The following is a 27,312-nucleotide window of genomic DNA, read 5'->3' on the forward strand; positions in this document are numbered from 1 at the left end:
GGAACCCTCAAGTTGCTGGCACGGCCACTCTACCAACAATAATTAACAGCGATAAACGAGGGATTTCTATACAGTATTCGTTTGGGAAAAAGTTTGGACAACCCTGAGCTAGAGGGTAGTAGTAGGAAGTTGAATAAACTAATGATGAACAAGCAGTGTTTCTTAACCATAGGGCCCACTGTTGGGCCGCAAGTGGCCCCTTATTGGTCCATATGGTCAGTTGTAATACACTGTTCCACCACTTGTGGCAGTAAAGACAACACCAAACACAAATAGTCTGGGGCGAAAGTCATAGAAAAGTGTCTTGAGTGCAAAAATGATGAGTAAATATTGTGTCCCTTACTGCCGCTCTTCATCTCAATTATTAAAATAGTTGAACACAAAACAAATTGATCACATGTTGCACAACTTAAAGTGAACATCAAATATGTTGTCCTTGTAGCATATTCAACAGATGGGTTGAAAATTATTTGCAAATCATTGTATTCCGTTTATATTTACATCTAACACCATTTCCCAACTCTTATGGAAACGGGGTTTGTAAAACACTCTAACATAAAATCTGCTTAGTGAGAATGATCTTATCAGACAGAAAATTAAGCAAACATCACCCCTGTTTGAGATATTTAATCTTAATTAGACTTCAGTTTTTGCAGTGCACTTCTGTTCCCGTCCCATCGGTCAATGAAAGCTGAATCTCAAGTGGAAGACCCTGCTTATCTATGACTAAAAAAAATTGTAAAATAAAGACAATTGTGCTTCCTTTTAAAAAATATAAATTCAAACAATCACAATAGCATCGTTGTACGTTAGTGCTGATCTACTTCTAGTTTAGTTCTGGTGAAGATCTTTCTAAAAAATGGTCCAGAAATGTATTTGTCATGATTTATTTATTTATGTTTCTAGTTTATTCCAAGAGTTAAGACCAAATTTAGTCTTTGGTCATGTGGGTTAGCACTTCGTGGTACTTGGGACCATCATATTTTCTTTGATATACTGAAAAGTCCGCCCACACTGCTTTGTGCCTTGTCTGAGCTGCTGTGACGTAGATTACCATAGTAACTAATTAGATGACCATAGTAACTGGTATATTATCCATAAGTACAGATTCCTACCATTGAAATACTTTGTATAGTTTAAGACATGACTGCACATCATATTGGCAGCTTCAGTTTCCATCTTAAAGATCTAAAAAAAATATTTGGGAATGTCGGGCGGGCCAGATTGAAAAGCTCAAAGGGCCGCAAGTGGCCCCCGGGCCTTAATTTGCCCAGGAATGGGCAATTATTTTGACTTGGGAGGCCACATTCAGAGAAAAAAATGTGTCTGTGGGCCGGTATATCTATTTTTAGGAACACTAATACAAAACCTCACAATAATTTCTGACTGAATGCTAAAAACGTTATGACAGACCGCCTTAAAAAACATAATGGAATTGTATTTTTTTCTATGAACCATAAAACACTGAATATTGACAAAATATGAAAGGTCACACCCCCTTTCAATCGACATATTTTATAATCAAGTGAAACGCAACAAAAATGCAACAATCAGTGAAATATGAATGCGAGGGGTACACAATAAACCCACCTACAGTCTGATACATCTGATATTTGCGGAATTTCCCCCAGGGATCAATAAAGTCCTTTCTATTCTATTCTATATATCACTAAGCTTTTGAACTTTGTTGTGAAAATCTCCTTCCGCGTCTGTGGAAATGCTTCCCGCCCACACTGCTTGGTGCCTCGTCTGAGCTGCTGTGACGTAGATTACCATAGTAACTAATTAGATGACCATAGTAACTAATTAGATGACCATAGTAACTGGTATATCATCCATAAGTGCAAATTTCTACCATTGAAATACTTTGTATATTTGAAGACTTACAGTCATCAGAAAACATGACTGCACATCATAATGGCAGCTACAGTTTCCATGTTAAAGATCTAAAAAAAATATTTGGAACTGTCCGGCGGGCCAGATTGAAATGCTCAAAGGGCCCTGGGCCTTAATTTGCCCAGGTTTGTGCTAAAAGGTGACATTGCATACCGGATTTGCCATTGACTGGTGATTTCAATTGGCTATTCATAAAGTCTCTGACAGTAAAGAAGACTGACAATGTCCATGTATTCATTAAAGTTTGGACACACCCTAGCTAGTTCAGTGGTTCTCAAACGGGGGTACGCGTACCCCTGGGGGTACTTGAAGGTATGTCAAGGGGTATGTGAGATTTTTTTATTTTAAATATTCTAAAAATAGCAACAATTCAAAAATCCTTTATAAGTACATTTATTGATTAAAACTTCAACAAAATATGAATGTAAGTTCATTAACTGTGAAAAGAAATGCAACAATGCATTATTTAGTGTCGACAGCTAGATTTTTTTATGGACATGTTCCATAGTTAAATATTTCTTTTTTTGTGAAGAAATGTTTAGAATGAAGTTCATGAAACCAGATGGATCTCTATTACAATCCCCAAAGAGGGCACTTTAAGTTGATGATTACTTCTATGTGTAGAAATCTTTATTTATAATTAAATCACTTGTTTATTTTTCAACAAGTTTTCAGTTATTTTTATATCTTTTTTTTACCAAATAGTTCAAGAAAAACCACTACAAATGAGCAACATTTTCCACAGTTACGCCATTTAATAAATCCGAAACTGATGACATAGTGCTGTATTTTACTTCTTTACCTCTTTTTTTTTCAACCAAAAATGATTTGCTCTGATTAGCGGGTACTTGAATTAAAAAAAGGTTCACAGGGGGTACATCACTGAAAAAAGGTTGAGAACCACTGAGCTAGATACAGTCGGGTGTGCCGTGGGAGATTGTCTAATTTCACCTATTTGGGTTAAAAAATTTTTTGCAAACCAGTAATTATAGTCTGCAAATGATGTGTTGTTGTTGAGTGTCGGTGCTGTCTAGACTTCTTCCATATCAGTAGGTGGCAGCCGGTAGCTAATTGCTTTGTTGATGTCGGAAACAGCGGGAGGCAGCATGCAGGTAAAAAGGTTTCTAATGCTTAAACCAAAAATAAACACAAGGTGGGTGCCCCTAAGAAAAGGCTTTGAAGCTTAGGGAAGGCTATGCAAAACCAAACTAAAACTGAACGGGCTACAAAAGTAAACAAATACAGACTGCTGGACGACAGCAAAGACTTACTGTGGAGCAAAGACGGCATCCACAATGTACATCCGAACATGACATGACAATCAACAATGTCCCCACAAAGAAGGATGAAAACAACTAAAATATTCTTGGTTGCTAAAACAAAGCAGATGCGGGAAATATCGCTTAGAGGAAGACATGAAACTGCTACAGTGAAATGCCAACAAAAAAAGAGAAAAAGCCACCAAAATAAGAGTGCAAGAGAAAAAGTAAAACACTACTCACCGGAAAACAGCAAAAAAGTGAAAATAAGTCATGATGGGATGTGACAGGTGGTGACAGTACACCTACTTTGAGACAAGAGCTATAGTGATGCATGCTTGCTTATGCTTTAAGGCAGGGGTCTCAAACTTAATTTGAGACACCTCATTGGATGCAGAGTCTGGTGAGGCTGGGCCACAAGAAAAGATTTCTTAAATATTTTTTTTGCATACTCCTCAGCATGTCTAGTTGTATAATGACGTTTCGAATTGTATCCCTTGTGCACCGCAACTTTCTCTGTGCAAATAAGACCCGTCGGGGTGACCCTGTGCTCAACAAAGAAATATTGCATCGCCCACTTTTCCTGGAATTTTCTTGGCTCATCACTAACCTTTCTCTTCACTGCAGGCTTTGAAAAGGACATGTTTGGGGTTGTGGAATATATTTGTATTTAGCCGACGCACAGAGAATAATGTTATTTCCGCAATGTGTGTCGCTCCGCTTTTCCTCCCTACAGCAACACGGCGGTGGCCGGATAATAGCCAGTAAAGTACCGGGATAGCGAGCGCAAGAACGTGACGGCTCCCGGAGTGTATATACGTAGTGTTCATCGTGTGAGGCAATGAAAATTAAACAATTAAAAAATAATAATAAATAAAAATAACAGTTTCAATTGGTCCAGGTTATCGGGGACTGTTATTACTGACGGACAGGTGTCGCGGTGTGACCGCAGCCAGGCACATATGAAAACCCTCGTCTCCATGGCAACGTCTCTGTCGCTTTTACTCATTTTGCGCTTTTCCACTAATGCAAGGGTAGGCAACCCAGAACGTTGAAAGAGCCATTTTGGACCCAAATAATACATTGCTGTCAAGCGGCATTCATATAAAACTTGCGGGCCGCACTAACATTAAAGGCCTACTGAAATTAGATTTTCTTATTTAAACGGGGATAGCAGGTCCATTCTATGTGTCATACTTGATCATTTCGCGATATTGCCATATTTTTGCTGAAAGGATTTAGTAGAGAAAATCGACGATAAAGTTCGCCACTTTTGGTACTTCCTGAAAAAGCCTCGCCTTTACCGGAAGTCGCAGACGATGACGTCGCAAGTATGGGGGCTCCTCACTTATTCACATTGATTTTAATGTGAGCCCCCAACAAAAACAGTTATTCGGACCGAGAAAACGAGAATTTCCCCATTAATTTGAGCGAGGATGAAAGATTTGTGTTTGAGGATATTGATAGCGACGGACCAGAAAAAAAAATAAAAAAATAAAAAACAAGTTAAAAAAAAACCGCGAGAGCATTGGGACGCATTCCGATATTTTTAAACAAATTTACTAGGATAATTCTGGGAACTCCCTTATCTTTCTATTGCGTTGCTAGTGTTTTAGTGAGTTTAATATTACCTGGTAGTCGGAGGCGTTTGTCCACGGGTGTTGACGGCAGCTGTACGGATGACACAAGCTCAGCTGATATCCGGTTAGTGGTGACTTTTTAACCACAGTTTTCTCACCGAAACCTACTGTTTGACATTCTGTTGGGATCCATGTCTGCTTGACCGCGCTGTGATCCATAGTAAAGTTTCAGCTCCGGGAATTTTAAACAAGGAATCACCGTGTGTTTGTGTGGCTAAAGGCTAAAGCTTCCCAACTCCATCTTTCTACTGTGACTTCTCCAATATCAATTGAACAAATTGCAAAAGATTCAGCAACACAAATCTCCAAAATACTGTGTAATTATGCCGCTAAAGCAGACGACTTTTAACTGTGTGTGTGCGTAGCGCTCATACTTCCTAAAAACGCGTGACATCCTGCGTACACGTCATCATTACACGACGTTTCCAAGACGAAACTCCCGGGAAATTTAAAATTGTAATTTAGTAAACTAAAAAGGCCGTATTGGCATGTGTTGCAATGTTAATATTTCATCATTTACTTATAAACTATCAGACTGCGTGGTGGGTAGTAGTGGGTTTCAGTAGGCCTTTAAACTTTCATATTAAGGTGGGGGCCGCAAAATAACGTGTCTGAGACCCACGCTTTGAGGTCATATCAACAATTGCGACAACCACATTTTGCTGTTAAGTGAGTTTCAATTTTAAATAATTTCTGCTGGTGGTGTGCCTCCGCATTTTTTCAACGCAAAAAATGTGCCTCGGCTCAAAAAAGGTTGAAAAACACTGAGCTAGAGGATAGTAGTAGGATGTTTTAATTAACTAATGAGGAACTATGCTTCCTCCTACTCCCTTACGGACCATTGCGCATTCGTAAACAGGTGTATAAACTAAACCTGGGGTCACCAACGCGGTCCCCGCGGGCACCAGGTAGCCAGTAAGGACCAGATGAGTTGCCCGCTGGCCTGTTCTAAAAATAGCTCAAATAGCAGCACTTACCAGTGAGCTGCCTCTATTTTTAAAATGTTATTTATTTACTAGCAAGCTGGTCTCGCTTTGCTGGACATTTTTAATTCTAAGAGAGACAAAATGTTTAAATAAATTCCTTTATTTTTTTACTTTGCTTCTTATAATTTTCAGAAAGACAATTTTAGAGAAAAAAATATAACTTTAAAAATGATTTTATGATTTTTAAACACATACCTTTTAAATTCCTTCCTCTTCTTTCCTGACAATTTAAATCAATGTTCAAAAAAGATATATTTTTTTTATTGTAAAGAATAATAAATACATTTTAATTTATTCGACAAAGAATATTTGTGAAATATTTCTTCAAACTTATTATGATTAAAATTCAAAAAGAATATTCTGGCAAATCTAGAAAATCTTTAGAATCAAATTTAAATCTTATTTCAAAGTCTTTTGAATTTCTTTTAAAATTTTTGTTCTGGAAAATCTAGAAGAAATAATGATTTGTCTTTGTTAGAAATATAGCTTGGTCCAATTTGTTATATATTCTAACAAAGTGTAGATTGGATTTTAAACTATTTTAAACATGTCATCAAAATTCTAAAATTAATCTTAATCAAGAAAAATTACTAATGATGTTACATAAATTATTATTATTTTATTTTTTCAAAATGATTAAAATTAGCTAGTTTTTCTTTTCTTTTTTTCGGGTTAATTTTGAATTATAAAGAGTCGAAATTGAAGATTGACTATGTTTCAAAATTACATTTTCATTTTTTCCCCCTGTTTTCTCCTCTTTTAAACCGTTCAATTAAGTGTTTTTTTTCATCATTTATTCTCTACAAAAAAACCTTCAGTAAAAGGAAAAAATATATACGACAGACATAAATACCCAGTTATATATATATATATATATATATATATATATATATATATATATATATATTAAAGGTAAATTGAGCAAATTGCCTATTTCTGGCAATTTATTTAAGTGTGTATCAAACTGGTAGCCCTTCGCATTAATCAGTACCTAAGAAGTAGCTCTTGGTTTGAAAAAGGTTGGTGACCCCTGAACTAAACTATTCTCATGATATAACTGAGAATCTGGGCATATTTTTTGTTAAAAAAAAAAAAGTAGGTCCATGCGTGTCTTCATGAATGAAGTCACATGACCAAACACGATGACGTAATACAAGAGAAAGGAATCAACAACAAGGAGAGCAAGAGCTGGCGTTTTTTTTTTGTGTGTGTGTGGTGGAGAGCACTCCTTGTCAAAAGTGGTCCTCGTAAACGCGAAACTGTGCCTTTAATGTTTTCCGTCGCTTCAAGAAGAGGACGCTGAGAGCTTCAAGTTGAAGAAAACGTCACTCCCCGAGTCAGGTGGGCTCGCCGCTGTGCTGAGTGTGCAATGCATGCCTCCGCTTTCGGCTTCGTTTGACAGCCTGACCCGCTGTTAGCCTCGCGGATTAGCCGCCTAGCTTAGCCGCGTAAAGGCAGCATGACCGCGGCGCGACGACACATTTCAGCGTAAAAGCCGCTGCTCACCTCACGCATTAACGCGGTGTTACTTTGAAGAGACGTAGCGGAAATAATAGTGTCGGTGACTGGAACGACAACAAAGGGGTCTCCCAATGCGCTGAGACGGAAGCTAACCTTTTGTACACAATTTGTCGAAATTGAATATCTGTTACACTTTAGGCTCCCTCGCCTTGGTTTTTTTTTTTCTCAGGAGGCTGCGGGCGGGTTTTCCAGTTTTCAGTGGCGTGTTTGTTAGTTTGTTTGACACTTAGTTTGACGTGTAAAACGGGGCTAGTAGGGAAGGGGGGGTTGGACAGAGTCGTGGAATGTCCGAAGTGTCCAAGCGGGCTGCGTGTTTCCACCCGTTGTGTCAACTCATGCGAGCGTGCTGCTTCATCACCTCGCCGCCAAAGGGGTGCAAAGAGCGATCGAGCCGAGGCTGAGGATTGACCGCCACAGCAGCAGCAGCAGCAGCCCAGGTTAGTCGCCTTATTCTCTCCATGACATCCACACAAAGCCTTCTATCTAATCCATTCATTATTATTGTCTTCCTGCCATACACAACATGCCCCCCTCCTCCTCACGGCGCCGAAACCTCGAACCGATCGCTTAACAGAACAATGGCCAAAAAAAAAAAAAAAAAAAGCAAAAACGCAGACGTCTTTTGTTGAATAGCGTTTATTCGCAGAAATGCTGAATCATCAAAATAGCATCATCGATGTTTATCGCCGAGGTGGGTCGAGATGCGGCTGCTGAGCATCAAGTGATGATCATCTTGCATTTATCACGTCTCTTTGTTGTCTTCATAGCAGTGCTCAAGCCGGGGTGTGAGTGCATTCAGACTTGAGTGCCTATAGCTGTCAAATCAAATGCCTTTAAAAAAAATGCATGCTTAGCAGTATATTATAATGCAATAATGGGATTCTGCATGGAGTGGCTGTCAAATCTGGGTCATGTGCATGTATCACCGCAACATATGGAAGTTGGAATCATTCTGTGTATGATGATGTCTTGAGAATATAATATACACAAAGTCTTTTGGAATGCATGGGAATTAAGTAAAAAAAATATGGAGGGTAAAAAAAAAAAAAGTTAAAAATGTCAAGTTCGTGTTTTCTGAATCAGTAATATCATAATTTCAGTCATCTAACCCAGTGGTTCTCAACCTTTTTTCAGTGATGTACCCCCTGTGAACATTTTATTAATTCAAGTACCCCCTAATCAGAGCAAAGCATTGAGAGATAAAGCACTATGTCATCAGTTTCTGATTTATTAAATGATAAATGGGTTTCAGTCATCTAACCCAGTGGTTGTCAACCTTTTTTCAGTGATGTACCACCTGTGAACATTTTATTAATTCAAGTACCCCCTAATCAGAGCAAAGCATTGAGAGATAAATAAGTAAAATACAGCACTATATCATCAGTTTCTGATTTATTAAATGATAAATGGGTTGTACTTGTATAGCGTTTTTCTACCTTCAAGGTACTCAAAGCGCTTTGACACTACTTCCACATTTTACCCATTCACACACACATTCACACACTGATGGAGGGAGCTGCCATGCAAGGCACTAACCAGCACCCATCAGGAGCAAGGGTGAAGTGTCTTGCTCAAGGACACAACGGACGTGACGAGGCTGGTACTAGGTGGGGATTGAACCAGGGACCCCTCGGGTTGCGCACGGCCACTCTACCACTGAGCCACGCCATCCCCCGTGTTAAATTGTATAACAGTGCAAAATATTGCACGTTTGTAGTGGTTTTACTTGAACTATTTGGAAAAAAGACATAAAAATAACTGAAAATTTGTTGAAAAACAAACAAGTGATTCAATTATAAATAAAGATTTCTACACATAGAAGTAATCATCAACTTAAAGTGCCCTCTTTGGGGATTGTAATAGAGATCCACCAGGATTCATGAACTTATTCCAAACAAAAAAAGAAATCTTTAACATCAATATTTATGGAACATATCCACAAAAAATCTAGCTGTCAACACTAAATATCGCATTGTTGCATTTCTTGTCACAGTTTATGAATTTATATTCATTTTTTGTTGAAGTATTATTCAATAAATATATATATAAAGGATTTAAATTTTTTTTGGAATATTTAAAAAAAAATCTCACGTACCCTTTGGCAAACCTTCAAATACCCCAGGGGTACACGTACCCCCATTTCAGAACCACTGATCTAACCATTATCCTAAAATTAAATGTATAGATCCCTAACTTGCCGAGCCTTTGAGACCATTTCCCCCCACACCAGCATGTCTTTCCCCAGGTAGTGGTTTATGTGTGTGAGTGACAGGAAGAAATGTTCCAGGGAGAAATGCTATGCTCCTCCCTGGTCATGGAGTGACATCCCAAAAGACTACCAAGGCTACCAGAATTGATCACTTTGGGAAAAGAAACAAAACAAAAAAAACTCCGGCTTACTCCCACTTACAAAGACATGCACCTGGGGATAAGTTGATTGGCAATGCTGAATTGGTCCTAGTGTGTGAATGTGAGTGTGAATGTTGTCTGTCTATCTGTGTTGGCCCTGTGATGAGGTGGCGACTTGTCCAGGGTGTACCCCACCTTCCGCCCGAATGCAGCTGAGATAGGCTCCAGCAACCCCGGCCACTCCGAAAGGGACAAGCGGTAGTAAATGGATGGATGGAAGCTAAAAATGTAAAGTTTGTGTTTTCTGATTCAGTAAAATCATAATTTCGGTCGTCTATTCTTCGTTGATAACCATTATCCTAAAATTAAACGTATTGATCGCTAACATGCCCAGCCTTTGAGATCATTTCCCCCCACCCCAGCATGTCTCTCCCCAGGTACTGGTTTATGTGTGTGAGTGACAGGAAGAAAAGTTCCAGGGAGAAATGCTATGCTGCTCCCTGGTCATGGAGTGACATCCAGAAAGATCTGAGGCTATTGTGTTGTTGTAATGTATTATTGTAACTTTGTCTGCGCCGCCCTCTTTGTCAGGTCGCTCTTGAAAAAGAGATTATAATCTCAATGAGTCTTTACTTGGTTAAATAAAGGAAATTGATTGATTGATTGAAATCATTTGGTGCCAACACCACCCCGAACAGGGCTTCACGGTGGCAGAGGGGTTAGTGCATCTGCCTCACAATACGAAGTTCCTGCAGTCCTGGGATCAAATCCAGGCTCGAGATCTTCCTGTGTGGAGTTTGCATGTTCTCCCCGTGAATGCGTGGGTTCCCTCCGGGTACTCCGGCTTCCTCCCACTTCCAAAGACATGCACCTGGGGATAGGTTGATTGGCAACACTAAATTGGCCCTAGTGTGTGAATGTGAGTGTGAAAGTTGTCTGTCTATCTGTGTTGGCCCTGCGATAAGTTGTCCAGGGTGTACCCCGCCTTCCGCCCGATTGTAGCTGAGATAGGCGCCAGCGCCCCCCGCGACCCCAAAAGGGAATAAGCGGTAGAAATGGATGGATGGATGGAACACCCCGAACATAGGAAAATTGTTTTTTCAGACATTATTTTAAAAAATAAAAATAAACTCTGGCTTCCCCCAACTTCCAAAGACATGCACCTGGGGATAGGTTGATTGGCAACACTAAATTGGCTCTAGTGTGTGAATGTGAGTGTGAATGTTGTCCGTCTATCTGCGTTGGCCCTGTGATGAGGTGGCGACTCATCTGAGATAGGCTCCAGAACCGATGTCTTAACATTAGAACAATGGCCAAAAAGCAAAACGCAGACAGACGCCTTTTGTTTAATAGCGTTATTTGCAGAATGCCGTATCATCAAAATTGCATCCTAAAAATAGCATCATCGATGTTTATCGCCGAGCCTCCGAGGTGGGTCGAGATGCGGCTGATGAGCATCAAGTGATAATCATCTTGCATTTATCACGTCTCTTTGTTGTCTTCATAGCAGTGCTCAGCCGGGGTGTGAGTGCATTCAGACTTGAGTGCCTATAGCTGTCAAATCAAATGCATTTTAATAAAATGCATGCTAAGCAGTATATTATAATGCTATAATGGGATTCTGCATGGAGTGGCTGTCAAATCTGGGTCATGTGCATTTATTACCACAACATATGGAAGTTGGAATCATTCTGTGTATGATGATGTCTTGGGAATATAATAGACACAAAGTCTTAAGTCAAATTAAGTGAAATTATACCTGATTGTAAAATAAATAAATAAAAGATCAAGTTAAAAATGTAAAGTTCAATGTTTTCTGATTCAGTAAAATCATAATTTCAGTCATCTATGCTTTGTTGATAACCATTATCCTAAAATTAAATGTATTGATCCCTATTTTGCCCAGCCTTTGAGATAATCCTCCCCCCGGCTACTCCCAGCACTTCTCTCCCCAGGTACTGGTTTATGTGTTAGTGAGAGGAAGAAAAGCTCCGGGGAGAAATAATTTGTTACCAACAACACCCCGAATATAGGGAAACATTTTTTCCCCAGACATTATTTTAGGAAATAACAAAAACAAAACAAACTCCGGCTTCCTCCTGAATGCAGCTGAGATAGGCTCCAGCACCACCTGTGACCCCAAAAGGGATAAGCAGTAGAAAAAGGATGGGGGGAATTTAAAAATGTAAAGCTCATGTTTTGTGAATCAGGAACATCATCATTTCAGTCATCTATGCTTTGTTGATGACCATTATCCTAAAATTAAATGTATTGATCGCTAACTTGCCCAGCCTGTGAGATAACCCCCCCTCCTCCCCAGGTACTGGTTTATGTGTGAGTGAGAGGAAGAAAAGCTCTGGGGAGAAGTCATTTGGTGCCAACAACACCCCGAACAGAGGAAAATAGTTTTTTCAGACATTATTTATATTTTCCGTCTTTCATGGCGGAGGGCGTAAGTTCGATTTGTGACCAGGGTTGTGTCAGGAATGGCCTCCGGTGTAAGTTAAAACCATGCAATGACTCTCTGACACAAGAAAGTCTAAAAGTCAGGAACCATGAATGAAGTCCAAATAAAATTGTAATTCTACAAATAAATTACAATATTACAAAAAAAAACATTGTTATGAAAAAACAAGTTGAAATGCAAAAGATTAGGTTATATTGTGTTAGTTGAAATATTATGAGACAAAGAGCTGTAATTTTACAAAATAAACCTTTAATATTATAAGCCAACAACCAGAATATTATGTGGCTGATTGCAGAAAAAGTAGTAAAAGTTTTAATTTTATTATAATTTTACGAGACAAAAAGGGCAGTATTACAAAAAAATCATACTATTATAAATTAAAGTTTTTTGTAATAACGATTAAATTGTTGCCAGTAATTCCTCATTTTGATTAAAAAATATTATAATCAGCACAAATAAATTTATAATTTTTTGTTTTTTAGGTTATATTGTTTTATATATTGTGATGCTGAGTTAATGTTGCTGATCAGTTTGAATTTATTATTATTTATTGAGTTTATTTATTTGCATTTTTTAGTATCAAATGATTCAAGTCGATCAAAAAATGTTTTTGTTCTAGTTTTTTTATTTCAAGCAAATTGATGCTCTTTAAATTTTTTCTCTTACAGGCTAAAAAACAATGTTATTATTTTTATTCTTTGTTTTAAGTTGATCTATATTTCTTTGGGTTTTGTTTTATTGTTGATAAAATGTTATGCAGAGGTGCACTTACAACAATTTTATGGACAAGTTATATTATTTAAAGTCATGATTCAAGTCGATCAAAAAATATATTTTTTGTTTTTTTATTTCAAGCAAATTGATGCTCTTTAAAACTTTTCTCTTACAGACTAAAAACAATGTTAATATGTTTATTCTTTTTTTAAGTTGATGTATATTTCTTTGTGTTTTGTTTTATTGTTGCTAAAATGTTATGCAGAGGTGTACTCAACAATTTTATAGACAAATTATACTATTTAAATTCATGGTGGAGAGGGGGGGGGGGGGGTTGGTGCGAATTGTTTTCTTGTTCTTCGGAGCGGCGTAACAGAAAATAATTGAGTAACATTGCTATAAACTGTTTCAATAATAAACCCGTACCCAAGTACTGCTGTCAATTTAGACTACTAATAGCACTACAAACAATGAACTATTCAATGTTTGGAACATCAGCACTCAGTATGAACACTTTAATATGTACAAATTAGGGATGCACCGATTGATCGGCTACCAGTCAGTATTGGTCAATTTCCGTGATATAGTAATCATTGTCATTGTCGATAAAAGCCTTTATACCGATCACAAATGACGATCCCCTCTGGTTGATACTTTATTTATTTTTAGTGCCCCGGCTGACAAGTGGCTAGCAGTTACTTATGTGTCTCCATACAATGTTGAGCCGCTCCCCTGAGTTAATAATAATCACCTCTACTACAGCAAATAGACTGCTTTTCTTAGTATTTTAAATACCATTATTAAGTATCCTTACTGTATCATGTATCATTATCGATGGCGGACCAGGCTAAACATGTTACACACTGAGAGCAAGACATGAGCAGGTATGCTAATAAACAAACTAGCTGATAAGATAGCTAAAAACAACAGAATAATTAAGTGCTAAGTAAAGTTCAAGAAGTGCATATGGAACCACGTTACAGCAGAAAGTAAACTTTTATGACACAGGAAATGATCAAATAAATCAATAAGAGTCTAGAAAGAGGATAATAAAACGGTTAAAGTGTCGCAGTTTGTAAACAACACTTAAGGGGGCGGATATATATACAATATTTTAATTTTCGGAAAAACATGAAATTATTGTTTTTATTAATGTTTACCCTGGACAAAGGAGTATTTTGCGGCCAAAAATTATTTCAATGCATCGTAGATAGTATTTTTTTTTTGTTTTGTTATTGTTTGCTTTGTTAAAACAATTGTACATAATAAAAGATAATAAGAAATTACTTTGAATATTGTGTTGGTATTGTCAATAGCACTCACCATCAATACATTGAAACATTTACAGTTAATACATGTGATCGGTATTGGAATCGGCAGCATGATTCGATTACCCCTAATGCAAATATTGCAAGATGTTACATGGTTAAATCTCTTTCCAAATATATCTAAACTGGGAAAAAATAGCAACTTATTTGTTGTATCTCAACCTTTTTCTGTGAATACTTAATCTGGCCGGGATCTTCAGCTTTCACTGGATCGGTTCGCAGCCGAGTGTGAAACGACCGGGATGGGAATCAGCACCTCCAAGTCCGAGTCCGTGGTTCTCGCCCGGAAAAGGGTGGAGTGCTATCTCCGGGTTGGGGAGGATATCCTGCCCCAAGTGGAGGAGTTCAAGTACCTCGGAGTCTTGTTCACGAGTGAGGGAAGAGTGGATCGTGAGATCGACAGGGGGATCGGTGCGGCGTCTTCAGTAATGCGGACGCTGTATCGATCCGTTGTGGTGAAGAAGGAGCCGAGCCGGAAGGCAAAGCTCTCAATTTACCGGTCGATCTACGTTCCCATCCCCACCTATGGTCATGAGCTTTGAGTCATGACCGAAGGGACAAGATCACGGGTACAAGCGGCCGAAATGAGCTTCTTCTGCCGTGTGGCGGGGCTCTCCCTTAGAGATAGGGTGAGAAGGTCTGCCATCCGGGAGGAGCTTAAAATAAAGCCGCTGCTCTTCCACATGGAGAGGACCCAGATGAGGTGGTTTGGGGATCGGGTCAGAATGCCACCCGAACGCCTCCCTAGGGAGGTGTTTAGGGCACGTCCGACCGGTATGAGGCCACGGGAAAGACTCAGGACACGTTGGGAAGACTATGTCTCCCGGCTGGCCTGGGAATGTCTCGGGATCCCCCGGGAAGAGCTGGACGAAGTGGCTGGGGAGAGGGAAGTCTGGGCTTCCCTGCTTAGGCTGCTGCCCCCGCGACCCGACCTCTGATAAGCGGAAGAAGATGGATGGATGGACATTCCCTGTTATCTTGTGTTATTGCCTCATGGGCTTCACAGTGGCAGAGGGGTTAGTGCGTCTGCCTCACAATACGAAGGTCCTGAGTAGTCCTGGGTTCAATCCCGGGCTCGGGATCTTTCTGTGTGGAGTTTGCATGTTCTCCCCGTGAATGCGTGGGTACTCCCACTTCCAAAGACATGCACCTGGGGATAGGTTGATTGGCAGCACTAAATTGGGCCTAGTGTGTGAATGTGAGTGTGAATGTGGTCCGTCTATCTGTGTTGGCCCTGTGATGAGGTGGTGACTTGTCCAGGGTGTACCCCGCCTTCCGCCCGGTTGTAGCTGAGATAGGCGCCGGCGTCCCCCGCAACCACGAAGGGAATAAGCGGTAGAAAATGGATGGATGGATGGATCGATATTGCCTCATGATCCTTGTAATGCTATCACTTACTCGGACAACTTAAATCTTGTAAAGATCACCAATTATATCCTTTAAAAAAAAAACTGACTTTTTTCATATTAAAGCACCCTATTTATAAATGTAATTTGTTATTCCTTGCACAGTTGTACGTATTTACCTTTGTGTTTTTGCTCTGTGTGATATTCTAAATGCGGGCATTTATCCAGCTCTCTTGTGACAGCATTTAACACAATTTAACACTCCATTTCTCTTATTTTGATTTGGCAGATGCTCTTGTTTCTCCCCGCGAGTGGCATTATGAAATTTTCAGCCCATTAGCCTTCATGGAGGGCAGGTAATGAATTATCCACGGAGAATCCCGGCGCCATTTTATTTTTTAATTTTTTTTGTGTGGAAAAAGTCACCTTGGGAACTGTTGAGCATTTATAGGCAGATAGAAGTTTCTCCCGTTCTTGCTTGCCAAGCCAACTTATTTCATCATCGTCCTTGAGCGCGCGCGTCCGTGTGTGTGTTGCATTTAAATGTGTTTAGAAGGCAGGTGCTCGGCTTTGCAATAAAGCCTCCGCACTGCCTTTCCTATGCAGGTAACAAGAATGGATGAGGACCCGTGTAAGAGCCTGGTGGAGCTGCCAGAGGTGTGTTGCTGCAGGCAGGTAGTGGTGGACATCTGCCGAGATTTATTACCTCTTACATTGAGGTATTACAGGGAAAATAAGGGTGGGATAGTGCACGCGCGGCGCTAGAATTTAATGTACGGTTGACGAAACACGAAGCAAGACTCTGCACAGCTTGTGGCCCATAACACCTCTGTATGGCCAACACACAGCTGTGCCTGGGGAGTAGTTTACGCCTATTCAGGACAATTAATAGCCTCCAGAAAGGAACACAAACGCAGGATTTGTCCACAAAAGTGCTGCTTAAGCTTCACGCGGGAAATGCCTGGAAGAAAGGGAGAGCAAGATCAATATATGTTCCCTCCCCACCCCGCTCCCTCATTCCTTGCAACGGGGCGGGATTGTTGGTGATGAAACCTCTTGCAAGTGTGATTGCTAAGCGTTGCGATATGCCCGCTGCTGATACTTTCAACTCCATAGAGTGGCAAGTGTGTTTGATGACTCTCTGCTTGGAGCTTAAATGAGATTTGGCATGTTCATTAGTGCCCTCCGTGTGTTTTCAGAAGGAATAGAAGAACATTTGGAGTCGGTGCGCTCTTTGTAGCTCCAACTGCTCCCACTGTTGAAGGAATCTTCAGAATTTTTGTCCATTCATCAAAAATAAGCCTGTGTGACATACTTAAAGGCCTACTGAAATGAGATTTTCTTATTTAAACGGGGATAGCAGGTCCATTCTACGGTGGGGCAAAAAAGTATTTAGTCACCCACCAATTGTCCAAGTCTTCCCACTTAAAATGATGACAGAGGTCTGTTTTTTTTATCATAGGTACACTTCAACTGTGAGAGACAGAATTGGAAAAAAAAATCCAGGAATTCACATTGTAGGAATTTAAAAAAATGTATTTGTAAATTATGGTGGAAAATAAGTATTTGGTCAACCATTCAAAGCTCTCACTGATGGAAGGAGGTTTTGGCTCAAAATCTCACGATACATGGCCCCATTCATTCTTACCTTAACACGGATCAATCGTCCTGTCCCCTTAGCAGAAAAACAGCCCCAAAGCATGATGTTTCCACCCCCATGCTTCACAGTAGTTATGGTGTTCTTGGGATGCAACTCAGTATTCTTCTTCCTCCAAACACAACGATTTGCGTTTATACCAAGATGGATACATGGATGATACAGCAGAGGATTGGGAGAATGCCATGTGGTCAGAATAAACCAAAATAGAACTTTTTGGTATAAAATCAACTCGTTGTGTTTGGAGGAAGAAGAATACTGAGTTGCATCCTAAGAACACCATACCTACTGTAAAGCATGGGGGTGGAAACATCATGCTTAGGGGCTTCAATAATGAAAACAGGCGTTTAGGAAATAGGACAATTAGGCCAAACACAATAATTGAGTGCACATCTTAACATGTATAATTAAACTTTAATTAAACAAAAATATGATTTATTTGATTACTCGATTAATCGATCGGGATATTCGATAGAGTACTCGATTACTAAAATATCTGCTAACTGCAGCTCAAATTTTGACCATGCACCAGAATTTTAACGCAAAAAAAATGGTAGTTTTTTTATATGTTGTAAAGAACACTGTAAAATGTATTGTAATTTGTATTCATTTGATGGGTAGTTTGCTTTAAAATCATAAGTCAAGCATATATTTACGTATTTCTTTTTATTTAGAAAAAAAATGGAGAGTATTATAATATACTGTAATGTTTGAAGTGAAGTGAATTATATTTATATAGCGCTTTTCTCTAGTGACTCAAAAGCGCTTTACATAGTGAAACCCAATATCTAAGTTACATTTAAACCAGTGTGGGTGGCACTGGGAGCAGGTGGGTAAAGTGTCTTTCCAAAGAACACAAGGGCAGTGACTAGAATGGCGGAAGCGGGGATAGAACCTGCAATTCTCAACTTGCTGGCGCGGACACTCTACCAACCGAGCTATACTGCCCCATACCGTATACCCTTTGTTGCAATTATGGATTTTCTTGACGTGCAATATCATACAGTACATATATTTTTCTGTAAAAATAAAAAAAAATCCATTACATTTAATGAGAAAATATGAAGTACTTTATTGACACATATCATTTCTAGGTGTTTTCGGCCCCCGGGTCTTGAGTTTGACACCTGTGGCCTAAGCACTTGCATAAGAGAATGATTGGCTCATAGCTTGTATGGTGGGGCAACTTTTGCTTGAGACACTCATAGATCTCGAGCGCTCTGTGGACAAAAGTTTTACTTCGTCGATAGTTGCTTCAGGTCTTTCTGGTGCACTGCTGTCGATATAGCGCCTGTGTAGTGGCGCAACGCCGCAACTGCAGTTAAAATACGTAGCAGCCGCAGAGGGACATCAATCACTCAATAAACACAGCCGGAGCTTTACGCTGTGTTGAGCGATATCAATCGCTCTGGCTGGGGGCGCGAGAAAATTAGCTGGAGGCGGCCGCCACACAATTTTGAACGCAGGAAAAACCCTGAATTGGTACAAATTGGTCTCACAAAAACAGGTGTGGGGAGTTTCTATTTCTCAAAGCCTATGTCATATATCCATCCATCCATTTTCTACCGCTTATTCCCTTTTGGGGTCGCGGGGGGCGCTGGCGCCTATCTCAGCCACAATCGGGCGGAAGGCGGGGTACACCCTGGACAAGTCGCCACCTCATCGCAGGGCCAACACAGACAGACAGACAACATTCACACTCACATTCACACACTAGGGCCAATTTAGTGTTGCCAATCAACTTATCCCCAGGTGCATGTCTTTGGAAGTGGGAGGAAGCCGGAGTACCCGGAGGGAACCCACGCATTCACGGGGAGAACATGCAAACTCCACACAGAAAGATCCCAAGCCTGGATTTGAACCCAGGACTGCAGGACCTTCGTATTGTGAGGCAGACGCACTAACCCCTCTGCTACCGTGAAGCCGCCTATGTCATATAGGGCTGATCAATTTGGGAAAATACTGTAATTTAATGTTTTCATCAATATTGTGATTTTGATTTCACATGCATTTTTGTTTGCATATAATATACAATGAATGATTTTCACATGACTTACATTGTCAAAGTTTGTTGTTGACGAACCCCAGGATGCAGAGAAGGAGGCAGGCATGGAGTGAGAAAACATGGTTTTAATATAAACAACTAAAACAAAACCAAACAAAGGGTTCAAACCAAAAGCGCGCACGTGGGCGGATAACAAACAAAGGGCCTAGCGTGGAAGCTAACAGGTATCTAGCAGGAAAAAGAAAAACTGGAAACAGCTAATGGCTAACAAGAAACACAAAACCAAAAAGCTAGGAGAAAACAAACTACAAATAGCTAACAGGAACAGCTTACCGCTACGACGACAAGGACAAATAGTAGCTCAACAGGTAGTAGCTGTAATGATGATATCGACAAATCACGACAGGTAGCAACAACACAAGAGCGACAATATTCCAGCACTGACTGGAGGAACAAAGGAGGTAAAATAGAAGCTGGCTGATTGACATCAGGTGTGGCCAGGTGCCAATCAGCCACAGCTGAGGGGAAACAAAGCACTTAGGGAGACAAACAGGAAGCTGAACCAAAATAAGAGTCCTGACAGGAACTAAGGAAAGGAAATACTAAACACACAGAGGAGAAACTAAAACACAAACAAACTGTCAGTGGCAAGCCTGACAAACATAGTATTAAATATACCGGTATTTAGTACAATGGTTCCTCAAATTACGAGCGTAATTGTTTTTGTGACGGAGCTCTTAACTGAAAACATTTGTATTTCAAATCAACATCTCACAATTAAATGATTTGTAATCAGTTCAGTGGGTACCTCCTAACTGTAAAAAAAAAAGTCCTGAATCCAAACGGTAATCCGGATCACCCTCAAAATGTGTTCACTTGTTCCTTATCCTATGTTTGACATTTTCTGAAAGTTTTACAAAATAGTGCCCATCGAATGAAAGAAACATCGTGTCAGCCACCCACTCTCTTTGTCTCTGAGGGTGAAGGCAGGGAGGCTGGCATCCACAAACATAGACGTTGAGGCTTGGCGTATACAAGAAATGATCTGAATCAGCCTCAAAATGTAATCACTTGTTTCGTATCCCATTCATGACATGTCCCCTAACTGCTCATAATTTTTTGAGCTATCTACAGCGGAATGAATTGAACAAAGTGAATCCTCTTGTCGGCCATCCTGTCTCTTGGAGGTGTGTGTTTGTATTAAAAAGTTAAAGTACCAATGATCGTCACACACATACTAGATGTATATCAACCGTAGTGTGTGTCTTCAGATCCGCATACATTTGTTTTAAGTTGTCTGTCTCCAATCAGAAAGAACCCTCAATAGGCTGTCTACTTAGACGTGACTTTTGCGACATTTTTGCCATGTACGATTTGAGCGAGCACATCCAGGTTCTTGACTGGATAATACGTGCGCATTCAGTCGAGAACGCGTGTAATAAAATCTGCACGTGCGTACAGTGGGGCAAAAAAGTATTTAGTTAGCCACCGATTGTGCAAGTTCTCCCACTTAAAATGATGACAAAGGTCTGTAATTTTCATCATAGGTACACTACAACTGTGAGAGACAGAATGTGAAAAAAATATTCACATTGTAGGAATTTTAAAGAATTTATTTGTAAATTAATTAATGAGTATTTGGTCAACCATTCAAAGCTCTCACTGATGGAAGGAGGTTTTGGCTCAAAATCTCACGATACATGGCCCCATTCATTCTTTCCTTAACACGGATCCATCGTCCTGTCCCCTTAGCAGAAAAACAGTCCCAAAGCATGATGTTTCCACCCCCATGCTTTACAGTAGCAATGGTGTTCTTGGGATGCAACTCAGTATTCTTCTTGCTCCAAACACGACGAGTTGAGTTTATACCAAAAAGTTATATTTTGGTTTCATCTGACCACATGACATTCTCCCAATCCTCTGCTGCATCATCCATGTATCCATTTTGGTATAAACTCACGTATTTATATTCAGACTCACACACTGGTACACACGCGTGTGAATTGCTTTACATGCGCACAGGTTGAGGTACACATTTGCAAATAATTTTGCTACAATAATACTTACATATAAATTGTCCTTTTCCAGAAGAATTGATGAAAAGCTGCATTAAAATGAAATGAACAATAAAACTGCTGATGCAGAACCATAAGCTTAGTCCCTGTAGCATTAAAGTCACTGAAACACAGTAATGGCAAGAAAAGAGTTGCTGTTTTGGAATGAACTGGGTTATTTATGTTAATAATGGCAGTTATGGGTCAATATGGTTAGTCAGGTTGGTTGTAAAATCCAGAGGTCAGTGATGGGACTTTAGGCATGACTTTGAAGAGTAGCATGTGACAGGTAGTAGATGGATATGGAAATCGATGAGCGATTCTGGAAATGATGCTACTGTGGTTAGTTTCAACTGAAAGTAACCTATTACAGTTTCTCAGTAAATCTTTTAAAAACAGCAGTCCATTAGCGTTTCTAATACAATGGGTAGCTTTCTCATTTAAATTGATACCGGTACTAGTGTGTGCTCAAATGTCTCACAAAATGTGCTAGGATGGAGGAATAATTTTTTTTTTTTATTTAACCTTTGACACTGAGATGTGCTGTTGAGTTATCTTGTTTTCTTACACTTCTGTGTCTCATTTGTAAGTACTGTTCTGTATTATACAGTAGACTTTGCACGCAGTTGCAATTCGAAGACATTAAATGGCAGGAGTATACAAACTGCGGTGTGTTAACATAGCCTGGAAGTAGTGCCAGTCTTTTCTTTTTTTGATTCTAGGAATGTAATGGCCTAAAAAAGTTCATATCCAGGTTATTCTATAAACTGCTCAGTGGCCTTGTGGTTAGTGTCCGCCCTGAGATCGGTAGGTCGTGAGTTCAAACTCTGGCCGAGTCATATCAAAGACTGCAAAAATGCAAACCATTACCTCCCTGCTTGGCACTCTGCTTCAAGGGTTGGAATTGGGGGTTAAATCACCCAAATGATTCCGGAGCGCGGCCACCGCTGCTGCTCATTGCTCCCCTCACCTCCTGGAACAAAGGGATGGGTCAAATGCAGAGAGTAATTCCCCCAAACCTTGTGTGTGTGTGGTACTTTAACTATATTGTAACTAAAATGATCACAATAATCAATATTATCGGTTCAATGTGCTCAAAAAGTACACTCACTAAAACAGGTCTGGGCAAATTAAGGCCCAGGGGCCACATGCGGCCCGTTGGGCTTTTCAATCTGGCCCGCTGGACAGTCCCAAATAATTATTTAGATCTTTAAGATATGGAAAGTGTAGCTGCCATTATGATGTGCATTCATGTTTTCTAATGACTGTAAGTCTTAAACTATACAAAGAATTTCAGTGGTAGGAATCTGCTACACTTATGGATGATATACCAGTTACTATGGTAATTTAATTAGTTACTATGGTCATCTAATTAGTTACTATGGTAATCTATGTCACAACAGCTCAGACGAGGCACCAAGCAGTGTGGGCGGGAAGCGTTTCCACAGACGCGGAAGGAGATTTCCACAACAAAGTTCTAAAGCTTAGTGATATATAGAATAAAATAGAATACAATAGAAAGGACTTTATTGATCCCTGGGGGAAATTCAGCAAATATCAGATACAGTTGTGATCAAAATGATTCAACCCCCACACAATTTTGGTGTTTTAGCAAGTTGGAATTTTATTCCGTATTTTGTTTATAGTCATATCAAATAAAGATTCATTAAATAGACAAATGCAACTTGAATAACAACATTATATTTTGTAACATACCAAACAGTGTCATTTCTCTTAATATCTCATTGACAAAATTATTCAAACCCTTGAAGATCATAACTCTTAAGAACAGAATTTGATTGAAGTCTTTTCAATCAGGTGTTGAAAACACCTGTAGATGTGATTAGAACCATAACGAGCAACAATTAAACTGATTGAAAAAGACTGACGTTAAGCTCTTTGTAGATGGTCAATGGTGTTTTTGCAACATGGTGAAGTCCAGGGAGTGGTCAAAGAAGTCAAGAGAGGAGGTAATTTCTCTTCATAAGAAAGGATATGGATATAAGAAAATAGCAAAGACATTACACATTCCAAGAGACACAGTTGGGAGCATAATTCGCAAGTTTAAAGCTAAAGGCACAGTGGAAACACTACCTGGGCGTGGTAGAAAGAGGATGCTGTGTGCAACTGCTGTCCGGTATTTGAAGCGTACAGTGGTGAAAACCCCCCGGGTAATAGCTGAGGAACTACAACAGGACATTGCAGAGGGGGGAACACAGGTTTCGTCCCAGACAATAAGGCGCGCACTACATGCCAGAAGTCCCAGGCGCACTCCACTTCTGACTACCAGGCACAAGAAAAATAGACTCCAGTATGCCAAAAATCATCTGGGAAACTGTTCTATGGAGTGATGAGACACAACTGGAACTCTTTGGGCCTATGAATCAACGTTATGTCTGGAGGAGAAAAAAATTAAGCTTACAAAGAGAAGAACACCTTGCCTACTGTTAAGCATGGTGGGGGGTCAATCATGCTCTGGGGCTGTTTCTCTGCCTCAGGTACCGGGAATCTCCAGCGCGTTCAAGGCATTATGAATTCTATTTCCTACTAGGATATATTAGCTGCAAATGTCATGAAGTCAGTGACGAAGCTGAGGCTTGGGAGACGTTGGACTTTCCAACAGGACAACGATCCCAAGCATACCTCCAAATCAACATCAGAGTGGTTGCAGAAGAAGGGCTGGAAGACTATGGAGTGGCCTTCACAGTCGCCAGACCTAAATCCTATAGAAAAGCTGTGGTGGGGCTTGAAGAAGGCAGTTGCAGCACGCAAGCCCAAGAATATGAATGAACTGGAGGCCTTTGCCCAAGAGGAATGGTCTAAAATACCTGTAGATCGTTGCAAGAAGCTTGTGTCTGGTTATGTATCACGTTTGAAGGATGTCATTACTGCCAAAGGGTGTTCTACTAAGTACTAAAGATGCATGTAACTAGGGGGTTGAATAATTTTGTCAATGAGATATTAAGAAAAATGTCCTTTTTTGGTATTTTGTAAAATACAGTGTTACAATTGAAGTTGCATTTGTCTATTTGACACATCTTTATTTGATATGAATATAAACAAAATACGGAATAAATGTCCAACTTGCTAAAACACCAAAATTGTGCGGGGGTTGAATCATTTTGATCACAACCGTATATCAGACTGTAGGTGGGTTTATTGTGTACCCTTCGCGTTCATATTTCACTGTTTGTTGCATTTTTGTTGCGTTTCACTTGATTATAAAATATGTCGAGCGAAAGGGGGTGTGACGTTCATAATTTGTCAATATTCAGTGTTTTATCGTTCATAGAAAAAAAAAATACAATTCCATTATGTTTTTAAGGCGGTCTGTCATAACGTTTTTAGCATTCATTCAGACAATATTGTGAGGTTTTGTATAAGTGTTCCTAAAAATAGATATACCGGCCCACAGACACATTTTTTTTCTCTAAATGTGGCCCCCGAGTCAAAATAATTGCCCAGGCCTGCACTAAAATCTTTCAGACAAGTTTTTTTTAATTGAATAATTTAATTAGACACATAATAAACTTTCTTGACAGAGGAAACAATAAATTATCTGATACGTGTAATTCCTATTTATTTGATTCTAAATCGATAAAAATTTTTGGGAGAATTAATACAAATTGATTCGAAGACTTATTTATTTTAGACCATCTTAACGCTTACTTGTTGTGCGTATACTTCATATGTCAGTGGCCAAGAGGAGATTTTGTGACCTGTAACCTGTTTTGAAAATGTTTTATTATTATTTTTATACCAAATAATATATGGCGGGAATTTGTTTGAATCGAGAATCGTGTTGAATCAATTCTGAATCAACTTTTCTCTTCAAAAATCGAATTTGAAGAGAAATTACATTTGGCCATGTAATTTAACTGACCTGATTTTATTTTAGATCTCCCTTTTTTAAAAACCCAAAACAAAACATTGCTTTTCTCTGTTTTGATTGGATCCATCAATTTTCTACCACTTATTCCCTTTTGATTGGATGATATGTCAAACATTTTAAAGGATGTTACAGATAGTGAGACCTTGTTCTAAGATAAGACATGTATAACCCACATAGGAAAGGAGCTCAGGCAGATTGTTGGAGTGCCTAAAGCTATATTGGCTTCTCATTTAAAATATGCAGGAATCATATTAAAGTTACCCATAAAAGTGTTCTTTACGTCAGTCACCGTCAATCATTCGCAGCTTCCATCATGCTTATGCTGTATGGTTTAGATGCAAAGCGACAAGTGTCATAAAAACATTCCGCCTTTATTTGTAGTTTTGAATTTTAACTAATACGTGTGTTCAGCAGGGGGTTCTGTGTCATGCTAAAGAAAGAACAATGAAACTCCTATGGGGGGTCCAATGGCTCCTGTGGGACACTTCTCCTTTGATATTCTTTATGCTTTGTAATTTATTCCACTGCTTTATACACATACACAAAAAATGAGGAAATTAAAGAGGATGCGCCACACATTAGGAAGGCTTGAGCTCCAATTCTTGGCATACTGAATATGTGTTTTATTGGTTCAAATTGCACTCTGGAGAGGGAGACAGCGGGGTGGTGGGGGTGTGCCCTGATTTATTCAATTATATATTTATTTAATGGCTAGTCACAGAGTGTGAGGCTCCATCGCCTCTAGGAACACCTCATCAATCACTCACCATGATTAGAGTTGACTGGTGGCAGTGGTATTATTAGAGATGAGCATCTTTTCCTTCTTTAAGCCAATAATGATGACATCAACATGCTTTTGGAACCAAGACGTGTTAGGTGATAATACATCAAAGTATATCATAACAAACCCCAGATAATATGTAAATGGGCCCTAAAGCTGTAAGCTTTACATTGTTAGTCAGAATGATGAAATAAGGCTGAAACGATACAGCCTCCTGATAACCACTATCTTCTGTAGTGGACGTTTTGTTTTTGATCTATTTCTTTTATCAAAGTTATACAATGGCAAAACACAAATGTCCCCTGCAGGGGGCGCTGGCTCTTAGGATGTTATGGTTTTTAATAGGGATGTGCCGATCAATTAACTACCAATCTGCGTGGCGCGGTTGGTAGAGTGGCCATACCAGCAACCGGAGGGTTAATGGTTCAATCCCCATCTTCTAACAACTTTGTCACATCCGTTGTGTCCTGAGAAAGACACTATACCCTTGCTCCTGATGGGTCGTGGTTAGGTCCTTGCATGGCAGCTCCCGCCATCAGTGTGTGAATGTGTGTGTGAATGGCTGAATGTGGAAATAGTGTCAAAGTGCTTTGAGTACCTTAAAGGTAGAAAAGCCCTATACAAGTATAGCCCATACCACCATGACCTTGAACTACCTTCCCTCTGTTGCTAGATATCTCGAGATGTATGTTGTAATATGTATATGTGCTTTGCTATGGAGGTTTTTTCTCACTCCAAACTGGGCCCCCTTAGGAGCCCAGTCTGGATTGTATTTTTTTACTAATCCTTCCCCAGCGTTTACCTTTTTCCCATCTTTTACGGGGCGCCTTATGGCGACCCATCAGCGTTCTTGTTCTGTAACCCTGTACACTGTTTGTTTGTCTAATCTTGAACAGGTTTGTGCTGAAAACAAAGTTTAGTTGTACTTGTTGCAATGACAATAAAGACATACCTACCTACCTACCTATTTACCATTTATAATCCATATCGGCCGATTTTTGTGAAAGTTTGTGATCGTCATTGCCACCATCCTCTGTGGCAATGCCGATCCCTTTGGCTTACACTGTATTTATTTTGAATCCCCCAGTTGACAAGCGGCTACCAACTAATTGTGTGTCTCGGTACAAAGTGTGGAGACACTTTACTCTGTTAATTATAAGGACCTCCATTGTGGCATATAAAATGCATTTTTGGTATCGTCAAGTGCCTTTATCACTGGATGACAAGGCTAAAATTTTACACACTGACAGTAACACAGGAGAAGGCATGTTGATAGTTAAGTTAACCTCTAAGCTTGTTTTCAACAACACCAAAAAACAAGTGTTTAGTAAACTTTAAGAAGTGTGGCTGGAACCAGAAAGTAAGTAGTTATTAGCAGGAAATTAACAAGTAGATTAATAAGAATCCAGAGACAGGA

The 27,312-nt window shown here is 39.6% G+C and overlaps 1 protein-coding gene across 2 annotated transcripts in view; it reads left to right on the forward strand.

The window, feature by feature from the left end:
- The first annotated feature begins 6,942 nt into the window (after positions 1-6,942).
- The window catches only part of LOC133541798 (transcription factor MafG), a 54,919-nt gene continuing 34,549 nt past the window's right edge, over positions 6,943-27,312 (forward strand). Inside the window, exon 1 of one of the 2 annotated variants that reach the window (XM_061885395.1) lies at positions 6,943-7,739. The gene's annotated coding sequence lies outside the window, so the exon portion shown is untranslated. The remainder of the gene's footprint in view (positions 7,740-27,312) is intronic. The other variant, XM_061885394.1, reaches the window with a different exon arrangement.

The sequence above is a fragment of the Nerophis ophidion genome, linkage group LG23 (genome assembly GCF_033978795.1).
Source record: "Nerophis ophidion isolate RoL-2023_Sa linkage group LG23, RoL_Noph_v1.0, whole genome shotgun sequence".
In the NCBI taxonomy this organism is placed as follows: Eukaryota; Metazoa; Chordata; class Actinopteri; order Syngnathiformes; family Syngnathidae; genus Nerophis; species Nerophis ophidion.